Source organism: Scyliorhinus canicula, chromosome 10, assembly GCF_902713615.1.
Source record: "Scyliorhinus canicula chromosome 10, sScyCan1.1, whole genome shotgun sequence".
NCBI lineage: Eukaryota > Metazoa > Chordata > Chondrichthyes > Carcharhiniformes > Scyliorhinidae > Scyliorhinus > Scyliorhinus canicula.
The window spans coordinates 116807329-116820693 of NC_052155.1; the positions used below are offsets into that span (position 1 = coordinate 116807329).

Sequence of the window (13365 nt, forward strand, 5' to 3'; positions counted from 1 at the left end):
TTCGGCCCATCGAGTCTGCACCGACCCACATTAAGTGCTCACTTCCACCCCATCCCCGTAACCCAATAACCTCTCCTAACCTTTTTGGACACTAAGGGCAATTTAGCACGGCCAATTCACCTAACCTGCACGTCTTTGGTCTGTGGGAGGAAACCGGAGCACCCGGAGGAAACCCACGCAGACATGGGGAGAACATGCAGACTCCGCACAGACAGTGACCCAGTGGCGAATTGAACCTGTGACCCTGACGCTGTGAAGCCACAGTGCTAGCCACTTGTGCTACCGTGCTTCCCAATTTTTCCTGAAGGTGGAGGATAGATGTGAACGGTGCCAAGGAGGCCCGGCCAACCATGCCCACATGTTCTGGTCTTGCCCCAGACTTGCTGGGTACTGGACAGCCTTCTTCGAAGCTATGTCCAAAGTGGTGGGGATGAGGGTGGAGCCATGCCCGAAAGTGGCGGTCTTCGGGTTTCAGACCAGCCAGATCTATTCCTGGGGAGGAGGGCCGATGCCCTTGCCTTTGCCTCCCTGATCACCCGCCAAAGAATCCTACTCGGCTGGTGATCAGCAGCACCACCTACAGCTGCAGACCGGCAGTCCGACCTATCAGAATTCCACCAAATGGAGAAAATCAAATTCACAATCCATGGGAATTCCACAGAACGTGGAAGCCATTCACATGACTGTTCCGGGACCTGCTTGTGGCCAGCAACTAGGTAGCCAATGATGAAGAGAAAGTAGCCAAGTTAAAAAGGAAAGAGGGGGAGAGGGAGGAGGGAGGACCCGGGGAAACAAGAAAGTGCAACCGAACCCAGCAGGAGAGCCAGGGACCATTGGGAGGGGGTGTGTAATGGGGGCGGAGGGAGGGGAGGACGAAACAACAACGATGGGAGCTAGGAGGGAGAAAAGACTGGAGAACACAGGTGGGAAAGGAATCATTGGAGACCACAACGGCCACAGCAAATGTGCAGGGGGGAAAAAACACAAAAGAGCGAAAAGAAGAAACGATGAAATAAACCCATGTAAATAGCAAAAACCGACTGCAATGTCATTTTGCAAGGGTGCCCCCCCTTGCAAAAGTCTTAGCGTTCTGTGTGTATTTATTGTGTTATGTATACAAAAAACACAATAAAAATATTTTTAAAAAAAGGTCTCCGCTGCGGGCGTCACCATCGCAGTGTTGGCCTTCTTGCATTAGAATGATGGCATCATCTCCTCGGATAGAAGACAATTGGACTCCTCCAGTCAGCCTTGCCGTCTGACGAGGGATGCTATCATCCCTTCCTGATTCTCGTGACTCTGCCTTTGCAGTCCATCAGCTTGGGGATGATGTATGATTGAACCCAGAGGCATCTCATTGACCAGGAGCCCAGCAGTGTCTAATGCCCCTTTAATGCCCCTCTAATGCATTCCTCTGAGTGTCGGAGCTCTGAGACGTCTCTGCCTCCACCTGCTGCCTTCAGCACCAGGGAGTGACCCACAAGTCTGGATAACCCCATCGAGGTGTAAGTATCTGTGCTGGTGGAGAGTGCGGGTGACAAATGCAACATCTCTTCAATGGTAATATCAGAGAAGTCTCCCTTTGAGCTGCTCGGGCCCAGTGATTCCAGGAGACACGAAGATGGTCCTGGCTGCTCATCTGATTGCCCTGCAAGGGAAGGGAGATGGCATTAGTACATCACGTGGGATAAATGATGTGACATGTTTATTCACGTGAGGCTTGAGGAATGACAGTGTGTCCTTAAGGTTCTCACATTTTCTCAATGCCATCAGCACAGGCATGTCCAGGCTCCTCAGTGGTTCTTTCCTCCTGCAGGGTCAGGTTCTGGAGCTCTGGCAGGACACCGGGCGGCTGTGTCCTCTCACATGCGTTGTGCTCGAGTTTGTCCTGCAGAAACACAGATGCGAAGTGTGTAGGTGGGAGTCCTGCGCGTTCAGGTGGTTGAGGAGTGGCATAAATGGGACTGGAGTGGGAACAGGGATGTGAGGAGATCATCTTGGAGGTGCGAGGGATGGGTGATCGGGTCCAGTGGGAGACTGGAAGTGGCAGACTTACTGAGGCCGCACGAAGAAGATCATTCATCTTCTTCCTGTACAGCTGCCACTTCCTCTTCTGCAGAGGGCTGGCACTTCCCAAGGCAGCTAATGCCTCCTAGGCGGGGGTGGAAATCCTGCTGGCGGATCGTCTCCCTGGTTGAGGGTACAGGATTTCCCAGCTCAGCTGGACACCATCTAAGGGTCTGGCCAGGGTTCCCTCCGTGAAACGCGGTGCTGGCTTTCATGCTGCCATCTCCTCTCATGGATCTGGAACAAGTGCTGGGGAGGTGTTTATATGGAGCTCACCAGTGATTATGTTTCCCATGGGGCATGTATAGGCAGTGGAGAGAGGAGGAGTTGGGGCGGGTCAGGGACATGTTTTTGGAGTGGAGATTTGCTGGGCTGGAGGAACTGTGGGAGAGGTTTGAGTTACCAAGCAGGAGTGAGTTTAGGTAATAGCAGGTGCGGGACTTAGCGCGTAAGGAGCTACTATCGTTCCCACAGATACCAGAGATAAATTTCTGCTGCCAGATAAAGTGGGGGACAGGATTGGGGATATATATAGGTGGTCGGGAGAGCAGGACAAGACAGTAGTGAAAAGGATGCATCAGAAGTGGGAGGAGGAGCTGGGGGGAGAAATAGAATAGGGACTTTGGTGTGAGGTAATCTGGCCAGTGAACTCAACCTTCTCCTGCACAAGAATGAGTTTAAGGGGTGCACAAGGTCCACGTGACTTGGGCTCAGATGAGTAGGTTTTTTCCAGGTGCAGTGGACGTGTGTAAGAAGTGTGGGAGGGGACCGCCAAATCATGCTCCTATGTTCTGGGGGTGTGAGGAGTTGGAGAACTTTTGGGAGACAGTGTTCGGGTCCCTATCAAAGATTGTAGGGGTTGAGATTAAGCCTGTTATATTATGTGATCGTGATACGTCGTTACTCTTTGCTTTATTCTCAGAATGATCTGATGGTTAGATTTAAATGAAACTACCAATATTCAATTTAAAGCAAGTACCATTTAATGAATAACAAAATAAATACTAATGAGTTTATTCACTCTACAGAACTAGAACTTACGATAGAGTAAATCAATGAATACTAAATGAATACTTTTCGTCAGTATTCACTCAAGAAAAAGATAATATTGTGGAGGAGAATGCTGAGACCCAGGCTATTAGAATAGATGGCATTGAGGTGAGTAGGGAAGAAGTGTTGGCAATTCTGGACAAGGTGAAAATAGATAAGTCCCCGGGGCCGGATGGGATTTATCCTAGGATTCTCTGGGAAGCCAGGGAAGAGATTGCTGAGCCTTTGGCTTTGATTTTTAGGTCATCATTGGCTACAGGAATAGTGCCAGAGGACTGGAGGATAGCAAATGTGGTCCCTTTGTTCAAGAAGGGGAGTAGAGATAACCCCGGTAACTATAGGCCGGTGAGCCTAACGTCTGTGGTGGGTAAAGTCTTGGAGAGGATTATAAAAGATACGATTTATAATCATCTAGATAGGAATAATATGATTAGGGACAGTCAGCATGGTTTTGTGAAGGGTAGGTCATGCCTCACAAACCTTATCGAGTTCTTTGAGAAGGTGACTGAACAGGTAGACGAGGGTAGAGCAGTTGATGTGGTGTATATGGATTTCAGTAAAGCGTTTGATAAGGTTCCCCACGGTCGGCTATTGCAGAAAATACGAAGGCTGGGGATTGAGGGTGATTTAGAGATGTGGATCAGAAATTGGCTAGTTGAAAGAAGACAGAGAGTGGTAGTTGATGGGAAATGTTCAGAATGGAGTTCAGTTACGAGTGGCGTACCACAAGGATCTGTTCTGGGGCCGTTGCTGTTTGTCATTTTTATAAATGACCTAGAGGAGGGCGCAGAAGGATGGGTGAGTAAATTTGCAGACGACACTAAAGTCGGTGGAGTTGTAGACAGTGCGGAAGGATGTTGCAGGTTACAGAGGGACATAGATAAGCTGCAGAGGTGGGCTGAGAGGTGGCAAATGGAGTTTAATGTGGAGAAGTGTGAGGTGATTCACTTTGGAAAGAATAACAGAAATGTGGAATATTTGGCTAATGGTAAAATTCTTGGCAGTGTGGATGAGCAGAGGGATCTCGGTGTCCATGTACATAGATCCCTGAAAGTTGCCACCCAGGTTGATAGGGTTGTGAAGAAGGCCTATGGTGTGTTGGCCTTTATTGGTAGAGGGATTGAGTTCCGGAGCCATGAGGTCATGTTGCAGTTGTACAAAACTCTAGTACGGCCACATTTGGAGTATTGCGTACAGTTCTGGTCGCCTCATTATAGGAAGGACGTGGAAGCTTTGGAACGGGTGCAGAGGAGATTTACCAGGATGTTGCCTGGTATGGAGGGAAAATCGTATGAGGAAAGGCTGATGGACTTGAGGTTGTTTTCGTTAGAGAGAAGAAGGTTAAGAGGTGACTTAATAGAGGCATACAAAATGATCAGAGGGTTAGATAGGGTGGACAGCGAGAGCCTTCTCCCGCGGATGGAGGTGGCTAGCACGAGGGGACATAGCCTTAAATTGAGGGGTAATAGATATAGGACAGAGGTCAGAGGTGGGTTTTTTACGCAAAGAGTGGTGAGGCCGTGGAATGCCCTACCTGCAACAGTAGTGAACTCGCCAACATTGAGGGCATTTAAAAATTTATTGGATAAGCATATGGATGATAAGGGCATAGTGTAGGTTAGATGGCCTTTAGATTTTTTTTCCATGTCGGTGCAACATCGAGGGCCGAAGGGCCTGTACTGCGCTGTATCGTTCTATGTTCTATGTTCTATAAGAAATATTTACTATGTTTAACTACACGCGCTAACTAAGCTATATCTCTCTAACACTCTGCTATCTCGTCACTCCTGGATCGAAGAGAGGGAGGATCTTCCAAGTTCAGTTTATATACCTGAATCTAGTGCTGCCACCTTGTGGTTGTCGAACACTATGATGCAGTTGTTAACCCTTCATATACCATCAGAGATAAAGATCACTACATCCCCCTTTTTTAAAACATATTTTCTGTGTATCAAAAAAAAATGTATAACTATATAACAATAAATTATGAGAAGTATATCTGTACAAAGCAAAAACGAGTAATGGCTATACACAACAATTGATATTTAACAAGTTCAGTCTGTTTGGTTTCTTTCCTCATCTTGTTGATCTTCTGAGTTGATGAGGCGGTGAGGATTAAGTTTTTATTGGCTTGTCCATGTCAGCATTATTTCTGTTATGTGTCAAAGTGTCATGAAAAATTGATTCAGTCAACTTTAAATCAGGAAATATTTGGTGTTGTCAAATTTTCTGTCGTGCACTCCTATTTCTGCAAGAATGGTGCCTTCTGCTGATTTCACAATGTAGGAGCATGGAGCTTGCCTTGTGATTGTTGCAGGAGCAGACCAACCTCCATCTAGAATTTTTATTCTTACAAGGTCACCTGGAGTAAGTGGTTCCCGTTGAGATGCATGCCTGTTATAATATGTCTGTTGTCAAGTATGTTGCTTTTCTATCTTCATTATCACTACCAAGTGATCTGGATTCTGCAGTTGAATGGATGGTAAAGTAGTTCTGAGATCCCTATTCAGCAACATTTGAACTGGTAAAAATCCAGTAGATAGTGGTGTAGCTATAGGATAACAACGCAAGATGGATATCCGACGTTGAATCTATAGCTTTGCTGATTAACTGCTTGACAATGTAAACATCCTTCTCTACCTTGTCGTTGGACTGAGGGTAGTGAGGACTGAATGTCACATGCGTGAAGTTGTACTTCTTTGAGAACTCGGTCCATTCAATACTGTCAAAACATAGACCATTGTCCGACATGACAGTGTCAGGTATTCCATGCCTTGAAAACATTTCCTTGCATGCTTTATTAACAGATTTTGAAGTCAAATTCGGAAGTTTAATTACTTATGGGTAATTAGAGTAGTAATCAATAATTAAAACATAGTCACGACCAGTCAAATGAAATCGGTCAATTCCTACTTTGGCCCAAGGAAAAGTAACTAATTTATGTTTTTGCAGAGTCTCCTTGCATTGCGCACGTTGGTGTTTTTGACAAGTTTCACAGGCGATAACCATATTAGTTATGTCTCTATCAATTCCCTGCCAGTAGGCTGTCTGCCTTGCCCGTTGTTTACACTTCTCGATCCCGAGGTGCCCCTCATGAATCTGATCAAGTATCATAGAACAAAGACATTGTGGAATTACAATTCAGTCGAGTCTCAATAGTAGTCCATCTACGATCATCAGATCTGCCTGAACATTTCTGTACTGAGGACATCGCCCTTTCAGCCACCTATTTTGAAGATGGAGAATGATCCTTTGTAGTGTAGCGTCCTTCTTTGTTTCAGTTCTGATTAGAGTCAACTTCTGATCTGATGCAGGTAGATTTTCTGCACAGAGTTGCACCTGAGCTTCGACATCACGTATGAATTCAAATAGTTTACTGACAGACGTAATAGAGAGAGATAGAGCATCCGCTATAATTAAATCTTTCCCTGGTGTGTAGATTAGGTTAAAATCATACTGGTGTAGTTTCATCATGATCCTTTGGAGTTTTGGCATCATGTCATTGAGATCCTTGTCGATAATGTGGACCAATGGTCTGTGATCCGTCTCAACTGTGTAAGTGGGAAGCTCATTGGCATAATCATGTAATTTGAGTATTCCTATCAATAGACTGAGACATTCCTTCTCAATTTGGGCATATCTGCATACCGTCGCTGTCAATGCTCTTGAAGCATATGCTACAGGAACCCAATTTGAATTGTCATCTCTTTATAAGAGTACTGCGCCTATCCCATCCTGACTAGCATCAGTAGATATTTTGGTTCCTCCTTTATGATGACAGAAAGCTAGTATTGGTGCAGTCATATGTTGAACTTTCAAGTCCTGCCACTCTTTCTGATGGCCCTCTGTCCATTCAAAAGGTGTAGACCTCCTTATTAAGTGTCTTAAAACTGTTGTTCTTGTGGACAAGTTGGAGATGAACTTGCCTAGAAAGTTGACAAAGCCTAAAAATCTGAGTACAGCCTTTTTGTCTTCAGGAACTTTCATGCCCATGTTTTTTTCATGATCAGGTTATACACCATGCTGAGATATGGGCCGGGATTCTTCAAACCTCCGTGCCGAAATGGCTTGGGATCAATGCAAGATGCGAAGATCACCAGACGTTTTTTTTACTCAAACCAATGAACTGACCCAGTCAGTCGGTTTAGTGACTCGTGATATTATCCCTTGGTTCTGAAGTCGGTCTAGTTCTTGCTTCAACCTTTCTCGCAAAGGAGCAAGAATTCTCCTAGGTGGATGTACTAATGGCTTAGCATCCTTCCTTAATAGGATTTTATGTTGGAATGGTACTGTACCCATGCCTCTGAAACCATCAGGGTATTGATTCAAGATGCACTGCATATCATCATCCAATATTGGTGTAGATGCAGTCGCTGCATAAGTATGCTGTATTAGATGCAATTCTTTACATGCTTGCGCACCTAGAAGGGAAGATTTGTCATTCTGGAAAATCTCACATCTTAAGATCTTTTCAGTTTGTTTATTGGAGACTTTTAAATGGCATGATCCTATTGAAGAAATCATGTTGCCATTATAGTCGTTCAGTCTGCAGGCTGCTGGAAGTATCTCAGGTGCATCTTGAAGCTTGTTGAGATCCAGCTTTGAGAGAAGATTAGCTGAAGCACCAGTGTCCAATTTAAACAGAATTGGGCAGTTATTTATTTGTATGACTGTGTTCCATTCATGATTAAAATCTAGTGAATTGATTTGTTTAGGATTGTTTGTTGCTTCACTGGATTCTTCACACTTCTGTATTGTACCAACAAAGGATGTGTTCTCCAGTGAGTAATTGTCAGTATCGGATGAAAAATTCTCTTCTTCTTCTTTGTCTTTTAATTCAACACTATGAACGTTAATCTGCCTGTAGTTTTGTTTAGCAGGTTTAAATGCGAGTGAAGATCTGCACTGTGCAGCAAAATTATTTAATGTACCACATTTAGAGCATTGTTTTCTATTTGCTCGGCATTTCCTCTTTAAATGGGAGGTTCCACATCTACACATCATGACGTTGATGTCGTGACGCAGGGCACATCTTCATGCACGTGCAGATTGTCTTGTGTCCGTCTCGCATCTTTTCACGAAGTGCGCATGTGCAGGGCATGAGTGCGCGCGGGCAAGATGGCTGCTGTTCGAAACGTGCTTCTTCATCGATTGCAACACCATTTTTACACATTCAACCTCGTGGTGGATTTTCATGCCTTTTTCACGGATGTAATACTCCTGGTACTGATTCTTACTTTGCTGACATGCTAGGCATTTTTCAATTGCTATTTCTAATGTTAAATCTTGTTGTTTCAAAAGTCTTTCTCTGAAGTGCTCATCATTTATCCCAAATACAATCTGGTCACGAATTAAAGAACCATGCAGTGCTGCAAAGTTAAGGATTGGGCTAGAAGTTTTAAGTCTGTCCCAAAGCTAGTAAACGATTCCTCTGTTTTTTTTTTTTTAATAAATTTAGCGTACCCAATTATTTTTTCCAATTAAGGGGCAATTTAGTGTGGCCAATCCACCTATCCTGCACATCTTTTGGGTTGTGGGGGTGAATACCCATGCAGACACGGGGAGAATGTGCAAACTCCACACGGACAGTGACCCTGGGCCGGGATTCGAACCCGGGTCCTCAGCGCCGTAGGCAACAATGCTAACCACTGTGCCACCATGCTGCCCCGATTCCTCTGTTTTTTATAGTCTCTTATGGAAAATGAAGTATTCCAATGTCTCATTTGTTTGGATATTACAGTGGTCGTCGAATTTACTTAAAATAACATCAAATTTAGCTTTGTCCTGACCAGCAGAGTACTGAAAGGAGTTATATATTTTGATTGCATGCTGTCCTGCCATTGTTAAGAGCAATGCAATTTTTCGAGCAACAGTTGCATTAGTTAAATCTGTAGCTTCCAGATATATTTGAAATTGCTGTTTAAAATGTTTCCAATTTGCATTCAAATTACCAGTAATCTTGAGGTGATGTGGACCTTGTGTGTGGTCCATCGAGGCGGTTGTCTTCGAAGGATTTGTTTGCTGCGATGCTTCTCCACTCAAATAGCTGTGACAGATTTTTTCTTTTTCTGATCTAGCATTGTGGATAGCACAATCGCTTCACAGCTCCAGGGTCCCAGGTTCGATTCCGGCTTGGGTCACTGTCTGTGCGGAGTCTGCACATCCTCCCCGTGTTTGCGTGGGTTTCCTCCGGGTGCTCCGGTTTCCTCCCACAGTCCAAAGATGTGCAGGTTAGATGGATTAGCCAAGATAAATTGCCCTTAGTGTCCAAAAATTGCCCTTAGTGTTGGGTGGAGTTACTGGGTTATGGGGATAGGGTGGAGTTGTTGACCTTGGGTAGGGTGCTCTTTCCAAGAGCCGGTGCAGACTCGATGGGCTGAATGGCCTCCTTCTGCACTGTAAATTCTATGATAAATCACTGTGGCTAGTTTTCTGAAGCCAAAACCTGTTACCATGTTATATTACGTGATCGTAATATGTTGTTACTCTTTGCTTTACTCCCTGAATGGTCTGATGGTTAGATTTCAATGAAACTACTAATCTTCAATTTAAAGCAAATAACATTTAATGAATAACGAATATAAATACTAATAAGTTTCTTTGCTCCACAGAACCGTAACTTATGATAAAGTAAATCAGAAGGAGTATTTAATATGTTTTACTACACATGCCAACTAAGCTATATTTCTCTAATACTCTACTGTCTAGTCACTCCAGGATCGAAGAGAGGGAGGATCTTCCAGGTTCAGTTTATATACCTGAATCTGGTGCTCCATCTTGTGGTTGTCTAACACTATGATGAAGTTGTTAACCTTTCATATACCATCAGATATATAGATCACTACAAAGCCTGACCCTGTGATAACAATCTTTGGGGTGTCGGAAGTGTTGGAGCTGCTGGAAGGGAAGGGGCCTCTCTGATTGCTCGGTGATGGATACTTTTGAATTGGAGGTCGGCTACGTCACCGGGGGTCAAGGCATGGCTGTGAGAAAATCAAATTTGCATTAAAGGGGTCAGAGGAGGGCTTTGAGATACGGTGGATGTCATTCATGGCTATATGTGAGGAGCTGTTTGTCACGGGTTGGAGGGGGATTAAAAGGGGAAAAATATGCAAACTGTATACTTTGATTGGATGTTAAAATTGTGCTATTTTGTTGAATGTGTTTGGAATAAAATATCCTTTAAGAAAACGTTTTCCAAGGTTGAACAAATAAGCAGGAGAGCGCGAAGAGCGTGATGTTCGTGGGGGGAAAAACTTTTCTTTAAGAGGCTTAAGATTCCATACAAATTCTGACTCCGTTTTTCTCTTTATGACTGACCCTTTGCCACTTTTTTTAGTAAGATTCCGCCCTATCTCATTTTAAAAGTAATTCTGTTTCAATTTCTCACCTCACTGTCACTGACTTCTGGCATACTCATCTTTGAATGTCAGCGTCTCTTCAGCGTTTTATCCAAGCAATCATTTTCTATATGTGTGGATAGGCAGTATTTACAGATGATTCAGTTTTTGAAAAAACATTAAACTAAGCCCAATCCTGTCCCCATCCGCAGTCTACTCACAAGCACTTTCCAGCAGGGGTCACTGGATAACTTGCAACTGTGATTTAAAAAAAAAAATCTTTCCTTAATCAAAGGTTCTAAGACTAATTCTACCCATTCTTTTCCCATTCCATTTACCAACTGCACCTCCACTCTTCCTATGCTCAGCTCATCTGACCAAACCTCATTTTAATCGGACCAATTTTTGTTTTGAGGAAATATAAAATGAGTAATTAGGTCTGTTTTAAAACTGCAATAGTCTTGACGCCAGGAATTATGTTGTGAAGTGCACCACTACATTCTGTCAGATATTAAGCAATTAGCCTTGCTCTTAGCTATGTAAATTTGATTTTCACGGTGAATGCTTAACACTACATTGGATCATGCAGCTAATACAATATTGCTATCAAAATGAGTGCTATTGTACAAGTACCAACACATTTAGAATAACACAATACTGAAATGAGGTCTTTAGTTACTTCCTTGTGTTACTTCAATGTATTCTTCCCACTGAGTGACTCTTTAATTTCACAAATAGAACTTGAATTTGCACCCTGTGATACAGGGTGAAATAGTGCAGGTATATATAAGCTGATTATCTCTGCTAAACCACTTGATTATTTGACTCTCTGACAGAACTGGATTTGGGTTGGATGTCTTTAGAATCAATTGTACAGTGAAGCAAATACTCCAGTATAAGGCCCTGCAGCAATTTAACATTTTATTAGAAAGCCACTCTATCTTAAAATCTCCACAAGGTGGTTAGAATGCCAGTGCTATGTGGTCACCATATGTATCATTTCTGAGGGAGGGCACAAGAATTTACAAAGAGTATCAGAGTAATTTTATAAATTTCTACTGTAAGTGAGGAGTCTCGCCTGTCGCCATTTATGATTTATTTCTATGAACACTCCGTATCCTACTAAAAGAAATCCCTGAGCGTCTTCAACAGACAAACATTTTGTGCAGTCACCACTGATTTCACAACCTGTACAGTTGGTTGACTCGACTTTCCTTTAGCAGCAAGAACTTGGAAAATCAGCCCTTTTCTTCATTAGACTTATTTTCAAGCACCCTCCCCAATACTTGTTACTTGCAATGAACAGCACAGGTTCTGAAAATTCAGTGGGTATTCTGTTTTCCCTAAGAGGAATGTAAGATAGATAAGATAGTAAGCTAGGCAGAAATTTCTTAAAACTTAAAGATTCACTTTTTGCCCAATGTGTTCTTGCTCTTAATATTCAACAGCTTATATTAAATATTAAAGCTATCAGAACTGGTATGTTAATGGGCACAAGTACAGTTGTCTGATTTTCTCATTGGGATACATTGTCCAGTGAGCCTGCCCCTATGAAATGGGCGAAGAAGATCAATCACCTTGTGGACTTCCAGCTGCATTTTTCATGCAACTATTTTGATCTCGTTCAGAAGTAAAATACTGTTGATGTCAGAAATCTGAAATAGAAACAAAAAGTGCTGAAAATACTCAGGCGTTGCCTGGCAGCATATGTGGAATTGGAAAATATTAACAACAAGTCAAATATACTACACTTGATCTTAGCCAAAAGGCCAAGAAGCAATATTTCAAATCAAATATGACTGTTCTTTTTAAGTTTGTTCCTGAAATGCTGGCTCGGCCAGCACTTGCCCATCCAAGTTTTCCTTGAGAAGGTGGTGGTGAGCTGTCTCCTTGGACCGCTGCAGTTTACATGGTACACACACAGTGCTTTGGATGGGAATTCCAGGATTTTAACCCAGTGACAATGAAGGAATTGCAATGTCGTTCCAGGTCAGGATGGCGTGCAACTTGCAGGTGCTGTTGTTCCCGTGTGTCTGCTGCCCTGTGCACAGTTATATTAAGATAACCATTTTGTCATCTCCTTACCTTTCTGTGAGTCCCATCAGCTGTTGCGAGAGTTTTTTGAGTTTGGGAGTTTTGATGCAAAGGATTTAGATATAACTTATGTTAAAGTGTTTTAAAACAATGATTTCACACTGGTTTTTAAAGTCAACAGAATTAAGCTACATAAACAAAAAATATGATTGTTCATGACCCAGGCAATGAAGATAGGCATTAGAACCAAATGAGCCAATATGTGGACCTCTGTGCCTCAGCTAAGACAATGAGGGACAAATGTCCAACCTCAGGCCCATTAATGGTCTATATTTATTTTAAAGAGATCAGGAATTTGTTTCTTTAAATCCACAAATAAAGAACTGGAGGAATAGAGAAGACAGATTTTGTGGTAAACCACTGAGAACGGGGCATGTGGGACTGCTCTCCCAACGGGTAAGATCATCAAAGTTCTCTACAGACGTCCTTAGGGTTATGTTCCAGCATTTGCCCTCTTTTGACTCTTTGCTTTCATCTGCTCCACCTCCACCAATCCACTCCAGCTTTATTACAGTCCTTTCTGCCATTCAGCCTCACATTCCAAAGTTATCTTCCGAAATCACATCTTGTACTATCTCATCCCAAACTTCACAATCTTTTTTAAAAGGGACCATTTTGATCTCACCTTTGACCTTTCCAATCTCATCTCTTTCCACTGCTCAGAATGTATTTTTACTCCTGTACATGTTGTACACTATTGCATTAAAGGCGCCATTCAAATACAGTTCCATAGTTAATGTACTTTTGCTCTCTTATGCTTTTTGAACTTTGACGATACATGCCAGTAGACCATTTGGTGGCAGAACCTTCACAG

At 43.1% G+C, this 13365-nt stretch overlaps 1 pseudogene; it reads right to left on the reverse strand.

The window, feature by feature from the left end:
- Positions 1 to 12087: 12087 nt before the first annotated feature.
- On the reverse strand, positions 12088 to 12238 carry LOC119972978 (annotated as a pseudogene).
- Positions 12239 to 13365: the final 1127 nt, after the last annotated feature.